The sequence below is a fragment of the Kogia breviceps genome, chromosome 10 (assembly GCF_026419965.1).
Source record: "Kogia breviceps isolate mKogBre1 chromosome 10, mKogBre1 haplotype 1, whole genome shotgun sequence".
In the NCBI taxonomy this organism is placed as follows: domain Eukaryota; kingdom Metazoa; phylum Chordata; class Mammalia; order Artiodactyla; family Physeteridae; genus Kogia; species Kogia breviceps.
The window spans coordinates 103,081,109-103,093,868 of NC_081319.1; the positions used below are offsets into that span (position 1 = coordinate 103,081,109).

Sequence of the window (12,760 nt, forward strand, 5' to 3'; positions counted from 1 at the left end):
GGTTGTGTTTTGGGCTCCCTGCCCACTGCAGCCAAGCCCGGCCTTTGACTGGAGCCAACCCCAGGGAAGGAGGTTTGTGGGCTTCCTGGAAGGCAGAGGTTTATATTTGCTCATCCTGTGCTGGGGCCTTTCACCTGGCACGGCCCGGGAGGATGCTGCAGGAGGTGGACCTGGGCAAAAGGGAGGGGAGAGCCCTTCTGAGCAGCCGGGCTTGGGATCTGCTGCGTCGTTGCTGACTGTCTGCCCGTGGCTGAACTTGCCCCTGCCTGGGAAGAGTGTGACTCCATTCGCGGATGCCAAGGACAGAGCAGAACTCATGTCTCTACAGATCTGAGTCATGCAAACATACTAGTCTTAAAAAGATAGTGAATAGAATAAAAAAGAAGCAGCCTCACAGATACAGAGAACAAACTAGAGGTTAGCAGTGGCGGGGAGGGGCGATATGGGGTGGGGGGATGGGAGGTACAAACAATTGGGTGTAAGACAGGCTGCAGAGATGTATTGTACAACATGGGGAACAGAGCCAATATTTTGTAATAGCTGTAAATTGAGTGTAAGCTTGAAAAACTGTATAAAAAAATAACTCTGTAGTAGAATGTCAGAAAAATGCCCCCAATCTTTAGCGGTTATGTTTATATGTTGTTGCACAAAAATACGTTTTCAGGAGAAATTGTCTCCTCTCAGGAATCTGTAAAATACGGACAAAAACATGCTTTAATTTTGTTTCTCTGTTTTTTTTCTGGTTTTTCTGTTTTCAGTTCTGATTTATTTTCAGTCGTTGGGGTAAGGCTTGGGGCTATATATTGAGGGTGGGATAAATGGGGGGGGGCAACCAAAAAGTATTTGGCCTTTATTAATGGCATTTCCATAGGTGGCTTTATTTATTCTTTATCACCCCCTGTGAGACATTCACCATAATTGTTCTTTTTGCAGCTGAGTAACCTGGAGCTCAGGGAGCATGATAATGGGAGCGTCACTGGGCAAGTTAAAGGAGAAAACCGCCATCCATACCCCGCAGGGGCTGCCCAGATGCCTGTGCTGTTTTGTCTGGTGAGTCTCCCCCTGGCTTCCTAATGCACAAGGTCTAGCTTCCCGTATGTCTGAGTCACGCTGTGGACTAGTCTCGGATATTCTGGATGGTTGACAGCTGTGATCATCCCAAACCAGGAGTTTGTCATGCTTTTTTCAAATGTGGTCTTTCCTACTTTTTATCCCGGATGCCAGATTTTCCTCCTTCTCCCAAAGTTATCTTTATGTATGCGCATGTGCGCACACGTACGCGCGCGCGCGCACACACACACACACACACACACCTGTACCTGAGTGGGGGGAAGTGGAGATGGGAGACAGCAAAAGCGCATGTCAAATTCAAGTGATCATGTGTCTTAGTTCCCGCTGCTGTAACAATGTGCCACAGATTGCGTGACTTATAAATATCAGACGTTTATTGCTCACAATTCTGGAGACTGAAACATGGCAGCCAAGGGGCCAGCAGGGTGGGGTGAGGGCCCTCTTCCAGGTCACAACTTCTCATTTTGTCCTTACAGGGCAGAAAGAGGAGGCAGCTCTCTGGGGTCCCTTTTATGAGGGCACTAATCCCTCCTGAGGGCTCCACCCTCATGACCCAATCACCCCCCAAAGGCTCCACCTCTGAATACCATCACATTGGAGATTAGCATTTCTACATATGAATTTTAGGGGGACATTCAGTCCATTGCACCCATTTCACTGATTTTAGGAGGAACACTTTCTCGTGCTCTAGCCATTCTGAGATCTCTTATTCTAGCTGTGAGCTAGGCAGCTGTGTGTCACAGTGTTGCTGGCACTGTATGGGCATCAAAGCTTAGAGAACAGGTGTCAGAGGTTTGGAGGAAAATCCTGAAGACAACAGTGGAGCACTTTTAGAAGAAATATGGCCTTACCAAAATTCTCCTGAAAGCCCTCGATGGCTCATAGGACAGTGGTGGATGGAAAACATGGATTCCAGGGGCCCTGCATCAAATGTGATTCCAAAGAGGTAGATTCTGCATGGGGGAAATGTTTTAGGCATACCTTAATCAATTTATTTAGCCTCTATTTCCTTTTTGTGTATGCAGAAGAGTGATACATGATATAATACATTCTGTGTTCGAATAGGTCTAAAAGAGTTCTTTTAACACGTTTAAAATAAAAATTCTAAGTGCTAAGAAAGCATTGTGACACATACAGTGAGATGTCAACAATTTTCCTTGCTTGGTGCTTCATTAAATAACACTGAAGGAGCCTCAGATTCCATGAAATACAGTAGTATTTATGTTTTCTGTTTCAATAATCATCAATCTGTTTCTAATCTCTTCATGGAGAAATATGTGAGCCATCTTGCCATGAAACTATTTTCGAAATCTCATGGAAGCCTACCAAGGTTTCATGAATTAGCTAAGAAACTTTCTTGCTTTTGAGAGGGGAGTTTCCGATACTATAAGCCTATGTTTCTGGGTGTATTTTTGGTTACATTTTGTTAATCCTGGCTTTTGTCTAAAACAAACAAACAAACAAATAAATGAAAAATATATAAATAGGTGAAATTTACAAATAAAGGAAATACATATCAAGCAAAATTAAAATGCTTGTGTTACAAAACGTGCAATTTGGAGAACGAATGGTCCTTTGGGCAAAGTCAGTGTGCCTTTGATAAAAGTGTTTCAGTTCAAAAGCCTGGCCAGTCTGCTCCCGCACTAACTGACCCGTGGTTAGGGATGTGTGTCCTTGAGTGCCCTTGGATTTATTTACTAATATATTTAAATAGAAAAAAATGTAACCTTGGGACTTCCCTGGTGGCGCGGTGGTTAAGAATCTGCCTGCCAATACAGGGGACACGGGTTCAAGCCCTGGTCCGGGAAGATCCCACGTGCCGCAGAACCACAAAGCCCGTGAGCCACGACTACTGAAGTCTGCGCGCCTAGAGCCTGTGCTCTGCAATAAAGGAAGCCTCGGCAATGAAGAGCCCACGCACCACAACGAAGAGTAGCCCCCCCCCCCCAACTAGAGAAAGCCCGTGCACAGCAACGAAGACCCAAGGCAGCGAAAAATAAATAATTAAACGCAAAGAAAAAAATGTAACCTTATCATTGGTGCTGCAGGTTGTGTATTTATTTATTACTATCTTTCCTTTTAGAAAAACACCGTGGGGCTTCCCTGGTGGCGCGGTGGTTGAGAGTCCGCCTGCCGATGCAGGGGACACGGGTTTGTGCCCCGGTCCGGGAGGATCCCACATGCCGCCGAGCGGCTGGGCCCATGAGCTGTGGCCGCGGAGCCTATGCTCCGCAACGGGAGAGGCCACAACGGTGAGAGGACTGCGTACTGCCAAAAAAAAAAAAAAAAGAAGAAGAAGAAAAGAAAAACACTATGATATCATAAAACGATTTCAACTTTAAAGGACTTCCCACAAGCCTCAAGTTCCGTGCAGTCCCTGTGCACAAAGAGAAATCAGTCTATTCCGTCTTGAAGGGCGGCGGACTTTGGTTTTGTCCCACATTTACAGATAACAAATGCCTCACAAACGATGGAAACTTCTTTCCGTTTTGCACCACTCTTTCAGTCCTGGCACTGCCACGCAGTTGCTGTGTCTGGATTGATGAAAGTTTCCAGGCTGGGAGGAGATGGCATTTCCAAGAGAGCAGAGTGCAGACATGCCCCAAGTTTACGCACACCTGCGCCCCACCTAAAGCTAGCCCCTCTGATCTCGGATTTGGTGGCCTGTTGGCCTTTTGAACACGCACCCCTCCCCCTCCCTCTGGCTCCCGCTACTGAAGCCTAGATCCTCAGGGTCCCGTTCCCTGCCCACCGCCGGGGGAGGGCCCAGGGCCTTCCTCCCAAGGGCATGCTCCGCCCTGCTGAGTTTGCACCCACCATCCCAACCCCTGGGGGGAGAAGGGTTCCACACTTCGTGGTCCGGCGTCTCCCCTGTGTAAAACCTTCAGATGGTGCCCCATTGCCCTCAAGGTAAATCCAAACTCCTAAGTGGCTTCCAGAATCCTTGATCGTCTCCCTGGGTGTCTGTGTACCTTCCCCCGGGTCGCTTCCGGCCAGTTCTCCCCCAACTCTGACCTTGGTCCAGTCCCCCCCAAACTTGTCAGGCTTCCCCTGACTTCCCAGTCTCTGCATGAGGCCTGGAGTGGGTTTGACTGCCTTGAAGGAGCTCTACAAATGCGCTGTCCAAGCCTCCTTGTTTTGCTGGGAAAACACACCAAACCAACTTTCGAAACCACATTTGGGGCATAGGACGCTGTAAGCTGGGCCTCACAGGTTTTGCTACACACCTTCGGTTACATGAGAAGAGTCTGGTCCCGGCGGCTGCCCCTGCCTCCTGCGGGACCCCTTTGCGGAGCTCTGGAAGCTTGGACGTGGAGGGCTGGGCCATTCGCTGCCCGCCCGTTTGGCATGGGAAGGCATCTGGAGTCGATCCGGGTGAAGGCTGAGCTGGTAAACGGTGCAGGTTCTCTCTGGATGCTGAGCGAGAAGAGCCAGCAGGCCCCGCAGCAGGGCAGGCAGCGCGCCGGGTTCACTTGCCAGGCACAGGTTCCTGCTCAGGGGCTGGCGGGCGTGCACGTGCTGTCGCTGGGCATGGCTTTCCCTCATGCGACTCCTGTGAGTTCCACCATCTTTCTAACCTCACAGGACCCCTGCCCTTCCCTGCGGTTCACACACGTGCGGAGCCTTGGTGTGGGTCTCAAGGTGCCTGATGCTGTAGAAGCCGACGTTTCTAGTCACTGATCAAAAGCAGCAGGTGACCTCTCGCCGGCCGCGGTGAGAGCAGAGGCCTGCTCCGCCGAGCCCTGGATGGTGGGCCAGGGTCAGGACCATCCCAGGGGTACAGAATCCCAGAGGGCTGAAGCCCAGGTGGGCCCTCTGGACGCATTTTCACGCAGATGGAAAAGGGAACACCTCCAGGGCGCCTTGGCAGAAGCAAAGAAGTGTGTGGCTGTGTGTAGGATGGAGGAGAAGCCCTTTATGCCTGTGTGTGTGCGCGTGCAGGGTCGTTATAGAATCGTGCGTGTGATGAGCCCCAGGGCTCGCTCAGCATCTGCTGGTGAATTTGCTCTGCTTCGCGAGCACTTCCCAGGTGGAGTTTCCGTCTGTGGTAACCAGTTTGTCGAGCGTTTCCTCCAGCTCGAGCGCTGTCCTAAGGACTTACCTGTCTGATCTCACTCCACCCTCCGAGCAGCCCCTGAGCTGCTGTACTTTCACCCCCGCTTAACGCACAAGGAAATAGAGGTTTGAGAGCTTATAGCACTGCTACACATCCCGAAGCTGCGGCCCCTCTGATGCCGCAGCCCACGAGCTGCTCTGCCGTCATCCCCCTCGCCCGCCACTCGACGGAAACGGGGGCTGTTGTCCTGGTGAAGATTCGCCAGAGCAAGGACCCTAGGGAGCGTTGTGACTCGCCACAACAACGTGTCATGAGAAGCACGACGGAAGTGGCCGGATGCTGAGATTCAGGGACAGGAAGAGAACGTCCTCTGTCCTCTTTCCTTTGACACTTCTGCGCTCTGTTCCGTCCACCCTCTCACTGCCCTGCTTAAAATCTTTGACTGGCCCCCACTGCCCTTGGGGTAAAAGGTCTGGACTCTTTAAGTGGCTTCCCCGACCCTCCAGAACCCTTTACCCTCTGAGCAGCCATCCTAGTTCTGTAGCTTAAGAGGTGGCAATAGTTCCATGTCAATGAACCGCCTCTCAGGAACGCTCACCCATGAGGAAGACACGTGGGCATTGCTGGTGGGAAAGCACTCGGTCTGAGTGACTCGGGGCTTGGGAACAGCACCGTCACCCCAACAGAACAGCTACCCCGCTTCTTGTTACTTTCCTGCAGAATTCTCCGGCTGCTCGGCCCTCCCGGAGCTGGACTCAGTCCAGCAGCGCAGCTGAGGAGTCCTCCCCCTTCGTGCACCGTCCGCCCACCACGAAGGCCCATGTGATAAGATGCGGGGCTTCCGCGCGGGGCGTGTGCGGGCTCTGCTTCCCACGATGTGCAGCTGCCTCTTGTCTTGCTGCTGGGAAAATACCGAAGGTCTGGCTATAGCTAAGAGAGTCTGACAACATGGAAGGCACAAACATTCTTTATCTGCAGGATGAGGTTAGTTTCTGTTTGGGCCTGGTGTTTTTGTAAGAAGGAAGTCGCGTTCAGAAGAATCAGATTAGGTCCAGGAAGCATCCGCTGGGCAATGCAAAACTACTAGAGGCAGAGGGTCAGGATTTTCTCATTGGGTATGACTGCCACCTCCTGGCTGAGCTTGTGAACTACACAATCTGGACTTCCTAGGGAAACAGAATTAAGAAAGATTACTAACCCCTTTCTCCAGCTTTTTATCAGCGCTGAGTGGTGCAGAAGGGAAATGAGAGGAATTTTCTTTAGGTAGAGTATTTCTTTGCATATTTCATATTAGCAACAATAATAAAGCAGACACAGTAACGATGAATAAAAACAGTGGACTTTTGTGTGTGTGTGTGTGTGTGGTATGCGGGCCTCTCACTACTGTGGCCTCTCCCGCTGCGGAGCACAGGCTCTGGACGCGCAGGCTCAGCGGCCATGGCTCACGGGCCCAGCCGCTCCGCGGAACGTGGGATCTTCCCGGAACGGGGCACGAACCCGTGTCCCCTGCATCGGCAGGCGGACTCTCAACCACTGCGCCACCAGGGAAGCCCGGGAAGCCCTTGGGAGATGATCTTTATTCCATATATTGAGGGTGGTGACAGGTCGCCCCTTCTGGTTGCTAGGAGGGCATCCCTCTCGGTTCACAAGGGACAAGAGAAGGAAACCACTTATCCCCATCACAGAGAAGTCTTGGAAAACAGCTAACGCCCCCGCCACTGCATGCCAGACTAAGAACACTGGCCCCAGAGGCTGACAGAGTTTGCCGAATGAAGGGACCAAAGAAGGAAACCAGCTTGATTTTAATTGTGTGTCTAGCCTGTTGAAAATGAACTTTCTCTAAACTAATTCTTTTCGAAGTTTTCAAAGCCTGAGAACATAATAAATGTTACCCTTTGTCGGACTTTTCATCCATTTTTTGGCCATGGCACAGAGGGATATTTTCTGGAAGGATATGGCTGTTCTCTCTGATGACTTTCAAAATGTGAATTTGCTCATCAAAACTTGTTGGCTGTTATCCATAGCGTTTTTTAGCCTTCACATGCACTTTTGGTATGTGACTTCTAAGTGTTAGCAAATCCCATGCTTACTAAGTGTTCTATTGGTCAGGAGGCCGTGTAGACCAGTGGTAAGTAAGTCTCTTAATCTCTGAGACTGTTTCCTCATTTGCACCATAAGTCCCTAGCTTCTGGGATTGCTGTGAGAGGTAAGTTTGATAATGCATGAAAAGTCTTAGAGGCTCGGTAGAGCCCTGCGCAAGTGGTAAGGACACAGTATCCGCTAGCTATTACCATTAATACTAACACGCCATCTCCTGTCCAGTATGGCAGTCGCTGGTCACCTGTAGCCATTAGGCACCGAGATGACAGTAGTCCAAATCGAGGTGTGCTGCAAGTGAAAAATACGGACTAGATTGTGAAGTCTTAGTATGAACACAAGGATGTCAAATATTTTTCTGATAATTTTTTAAACTATTGATTACATATTGAAATGATAATATTTTGGACAGATTGTGTTAAATAAAATATATTATTAAAATTAATTTCACCTGGGACTTCCCTGGCGGCCCAGCGGTTAAGACTCCGTGCTTCCACTGCAGGGGGTGCGGGTTCAACCGCTGGTGGGGGAATCTAAGATCCCTCATACCAAGCTGTATGGAAAAAAGATACATATACATAAGCAATAACGCTGCTGTTGGTGGAATTATTGTTTGAAAAATTAATTTCACCTGTTTCTTTTTCCTTCTCTAAAATGTGGCTTCTAGAAAATTTTGGGTTTTTTTTTTTGCGGTATGCGGGCCTCTCACTGTTGTGGCCTCTCCCGTTGCGGAGCACAGGCTCCGGACGCGCAGGCCCAGCGGCCATGGCTCACGGGCTCAGTTGCTCCGCGGCATGTGGGATCTTCCCGGACCAGGGCACGAACCCGTGTCTCCTGCATTGGCAGGCGGATTATCAACCGCTGCGCCACCAGGGAAGCCCACTTCTAGAAAATTTTAAATGACATGGATGGCCTGCACATCAGATTTCTCCTGGATGGCTTGGGTGTAGGCAGACGGGCGTGGCAGGGTGGAAAAGTGAACCCGGAAATTGTGGTCCACTTGGTCAGTATTGGCGTTCACTAGGGGCTCAGACAAAGGAGACAGAGGTTCAGGGAAGGAAATCTACTTCCCAGGGCACAGTGGATTCTGATACGGTTCAGTTCCACAGGGGATGACTGGGATCAAAGGGTGGTCCTCACTCAGCGCTCAGCCACGTGAGTCTAAAGACAGGCTGAACATCTGGGAGCTCAGACAAGGAGGTGTGGAGAGGGCACACCGGGATCCAGGGTGGAGTCGAAGACCCAGGGTGGAGCATGTTGCCGGCAAGAGACCAAACAGTGGGTAGTAATCATGGATGTCCACCAAGGGGGTGGCAGAGGAGCGGTAGGAAATCCACTTCCGGGGGCCCTGTTGGATCTGACGCAATTCAACTCCACAGGAATCAATCAGAGTTTACTAAGTGCCAGGCCCGCTATTAGAACCTGGAGAAAACACAGCGCCTGCCTGCAAGGTGCTCCCAGTAGAGTGGGGAAGACCGAGAGATAAACAGGTGATCGTAGCCCAGTGAGTAGCGCTGAGATAGGATGCAACGGAGCCTGTTGGAGGGAAAGCTAATCCATTCTCGTGAATAAGGAACAGCTCCCCAGAGAGAGCAAAATCTCAACAGAGACCTTGGGAAAGCAGCCAGGTAAGAAGGGAGAAGCACGTTCTAGGTACGGGAACAGCCTGTGCAAAGCTGGAAGCTTAGGGGAACTCTGTGCTCCAGGAGATGCGAGCGGCCCCGTGCTGCTTCACTGTAAAGTGAGCTGTGGGGATGCTGGCGAGAGGAGGAGGGCCCAGAGTGCAGAGGCCACTGCACCACAGATGGAGGGTGTTGCAGGCACGAGGCGGGGGGCTTTTAAGAACTTTATGCAGAAGAGTGACATCACCAGATTTGGGCTTTAGGGAGATCTCTCTGGTGATCCTGTGGGGTTCCGGTGCCGGGTAAAATGGATTAAACAGAAACTTGTGTTGTTTTAAGCCACTCAGTCTGTGGTCTTTGCTACAGCAGCCCTAGCAGACTAGTGCAGTACACCACCAGCGTAATTTTTCTGTCTTAGACCATTTATTCAACAGATATTTTAAGCCAAGTGCTGGAATTCGTGCAGAGGTGAACAAGACCTGGTTTATCTCTCAGGTGGCTTATGTCCTAGTAGAAGAGACAAAAAGCGAATAAGCAATTATAGTATAATGTGGTTAGTGTCCCACCACGGTCAAGGGGAGGTGCTGGGGAGCCCCCAAGAGGGACCTTTCACCCAGCCTGGGCCCCAGAGACAGACGGCTCCTTGGAGGGAGCGATGTTCCCCAAATTTCAGGTCACGGAGCAAGGTTGCGAATGACTGTTGTTATAATGGAGCAAGGTGAGTTCCGAGTCAATATGGAGAAGGGCAGTGAACAAGCGAGAGTAGAGAGAAGTTAATGTGTTTGTTCCACTTAGCAGTTTTGCCTCCAGGATAAATCTTAGCTAGGGTGTCACCTTATTAAATTTGGTTGGTCGGTAGAGGTGAGTGGGGACTGGGTAGGGTGGGTTGGAGGTGAGATCAGGGACCGTCAGTCAACGGGCAGAGACTGGCGCCTTCTTGAGGCAGAAGATTCCCTTTGTTTAGCTCTCTTTCCTCAACCTGTGCCACGTGGTGGGAGAAGATTCCAAAGCTTGGCCTGGGTCGCTGGGTAAGGTTGTACAGGTTGTGGACTGCACAAGGGGGGCACTGGGGACTGAAATCTGGCATGTGTCCACTTACCAAGCCATGTGTCTGAGCATATGGGCCTCCGTCTGCCCAGAGGACGGGTACCCCTTTGCTTTGCACAAAGGTGTCATCTTCTTGTCAAGTCATATGCAACTGGTTCCCCTGGGAGGGGGTACCCAAAGGTGCCATCTATCCTAGTGGTAGCTGCCATCACGGCATTTGGTCTGGCTGCATGACAAGGCATTTGTTTCTCTGAAATAAAGTCTATTCTACATGTCGGAAAGCTGCCCCAGGAGTCCTGGTCCTACCGTTAGAGAGAGGATTGAACTGAAACTCTAATTGTAAACTCCTCTCGTTGGTGAGTTGACTTCCTCCTGGTTAATTTGCTGGTCTGAACCTTTGCTCTAGGGCGTTTGGCTCAGGACCCTGAGGGTGAGATTATATCTGGTTTTTGCGGAGCCTAAAGAAGAAGGGACACAATAAAGCTCCCAGCAGTTGGCTCTTAACTGTTACTTAAACGCATTGCCTGTGTAGCTAGGACAATGTTCCCTACGCACTGCAGCCCGGTCACATACATGAAGGTCTAATACTTTGTAAATGACCCTGAGTTTGGCGTTCCCTCTGTTATAAACCGCACCGCACATTTGCTCTGGGCGTCGGGAAAAGGACAGGCTGCGGGGCTTCGGGGTGCGCCCGTGCAGGACATGAGCAGACAGAGGGTCTAACGCTTGTCATCAGGAGGGCGGTGAGGAAGGGACTCTTTTCACAGCAGGAGCACCCCGCCTGTCAGCAAGCGGACAGAAAAGCAATAACGCGGGGCTGGCGCGGAGGTTACGAGGAGGTCCGAGCGGACCCCCAGGTGTCGGAGAGGAACGGAAGGGGCTGGGCTGGAAGCACGTGGCAAGGAAGTGGATTCCCATCCCGGCGTGGCTCTGGGGGAGGGAAATCCTGCCCACCAGCGAAGCTGGAACGTCTTAGGCGTCAGTCTGTGGGTTCTTGTGAAGACATTCTAACGACAAGAACGGAATGAAATGTCACTGACTGGTCCCCCCCCCCCCCCCCCCCCCCGCTCGCTCGCGTATCAGGGAATCTCTGCAGACTCTCCTCACATTCCACGCTGGTTCTTTCTGGGGCCTCTGTCAGCAGAAGAGCGGTTCTTTCCTCTCTCATTCTTGTCTCCCCTGGGTTCTTATCCAAGCTCTCGAAGCTGCAGGAAGGCAGGGCCATTGTGTGTTCGGGGGGCAGCGTGGCACCTGCGCTCAGGCCCGGCTCTCCCCTCCCTGCTTTGGGCTGGGTCTCCCAGGTTCGTGGAACAAGCCGTGCTGTGTTCTCCCTTCCTGCCCCTGTACCCCAGTGCCACGGGGGCACCACAAAGTGCCACGGGCACCCTGGTGGCTCTGAACCCCTGGTGAGTCAGCTGCTGGCCCAGATTCCTGCTGTCGATTCTCTCTCCTTGAGGCTGCGACGCACGTCTGCGGGGCTGGGACACCAGGCCCCCCTTCCTGTCCGCCTCTGCCCCCAGAAGCTCGCCCACAAGGCAGAGCCAACATCACCGCCTCCACCCCGAAATATCCCGAAGAGATGAAACGGTGTCTTTTGCTACAGGGAGGATTGGTTTCCTGCCACAGCCGTGCTCAGTTTTCGTTTCTAGTTTTCAGGGCTGTTTCTCCAGGGGCTGGGAACGAACTCTCTGAGTGGAAGAGACGCCCCTCGGCTCCCGGGGATGAACCTCAGTGGCTTGTTCCCGAGCCCAAGGTTCTGGAAGCCTGAATGTGGCCCTGAAATATGGAAGTCAGAACACATAAAATAGTCAACAATGAGATCCGATTAAAACATTGAACAGAAACCAAACAACGGTAGACAGACAGGCCTCGGGGTGTGAAAGTGAAGGGAAAAAACTCAACTCAGACCAACCAATAGTCTGGGACCTTGGGAGGCAACAAAGGGAAAATCCGATACGATTAGGAGAAATTGGGGCCAGGGAGTGAGACGGGGGTGGCAAGCTCCTTTCTCTTCTAAATGACTCCAGACGTGACGTCTGTCCCCCGGGTTGGCGGAGGGGATCATTTCTAAGAGCGGTAGACGCGGACAGGCGACCGGTACAGGAGTTTATTCCTTCCGTTCTTTTTTAAAAAAAATCAAATACATTGACATATAACATTGTGCCTGTTTAAGATGTACAAGGCATTACACTGATACATTTATATATTGTAATCTGATTGCTATCAAAGTGACATTTAGCGCTTCTATCACATCACATAACTCTTCTTTCTCTTTGGTGGTTGGGATAATTTTCAGTAGAGGAGTTTCTATGTTAAGCTTTCAGTCTCTTCCAGTTCATTACCAAAAATGAAGTAGGAAAAGGAAAAACATAAGGGAGGTGTGAGGTCTGAATGTTTGCATCCCCCCAAAGTTCTGATGTGGAAACCGACCCTCCGCCGTGACGGTGTTGCCTGCTGGGGGCTCTGGGAGGTGGTTAGGTCATGAGGGTGGCTTCCCCACGGGTGGGGTTACGGTGGTTACCGGAGAGGCCCCGGAGAGCTCTCCCCCCTCCAGCCACTGAGGGCACAGTGGGAAGACCGTCTGTCTGGCCATCTGTCTATGAACCAGGGACCAGGAAGGGACCCTCACCAGACTCTGAATCTGCCCACGCCTCGGACCTGCAGCCTGCTAACTGCGAGAGGTGGATTTCTCTTGTTCCTCAGCTCCCTGTTCCGTGATGTCTTTACAGCAGCAGGGCGGACTAAGACAGGTGGAGAGATCACAGACACGTGCTCCTGCTCTGGGGAAAGTCACGACTCGAGCGTTACTGCGTCTGGCGGGGAGAAGTAAGCCTGGGAAGAAGCTGATGCACGCTGAGTGCCCGGC

The 12,760-nt window shown here is 51.4% G+C and overlaps 1 long non-coding RNA gene across 1 annotated transcript; it reads left to right on the forward strand.

Annotated features, from left to right (window-relative positions):
* The first annotated feature begins 301 nt into the window (after nt 1–301).
* Nucleotides 302–3,104, forward strand: LOC136792044 (uncharacterized). The gene is made up of 3 exons (XR_010835185.1): nt 302–417; nt 934–1,050; nt 2,850–3,104. It is a non-coding gene; the product is annotated as an uncharacterized lncRNA (long non-coding RNA).
* Nucleotides 3,105–12,760: the final 9,656 nt, after the last annotated feature.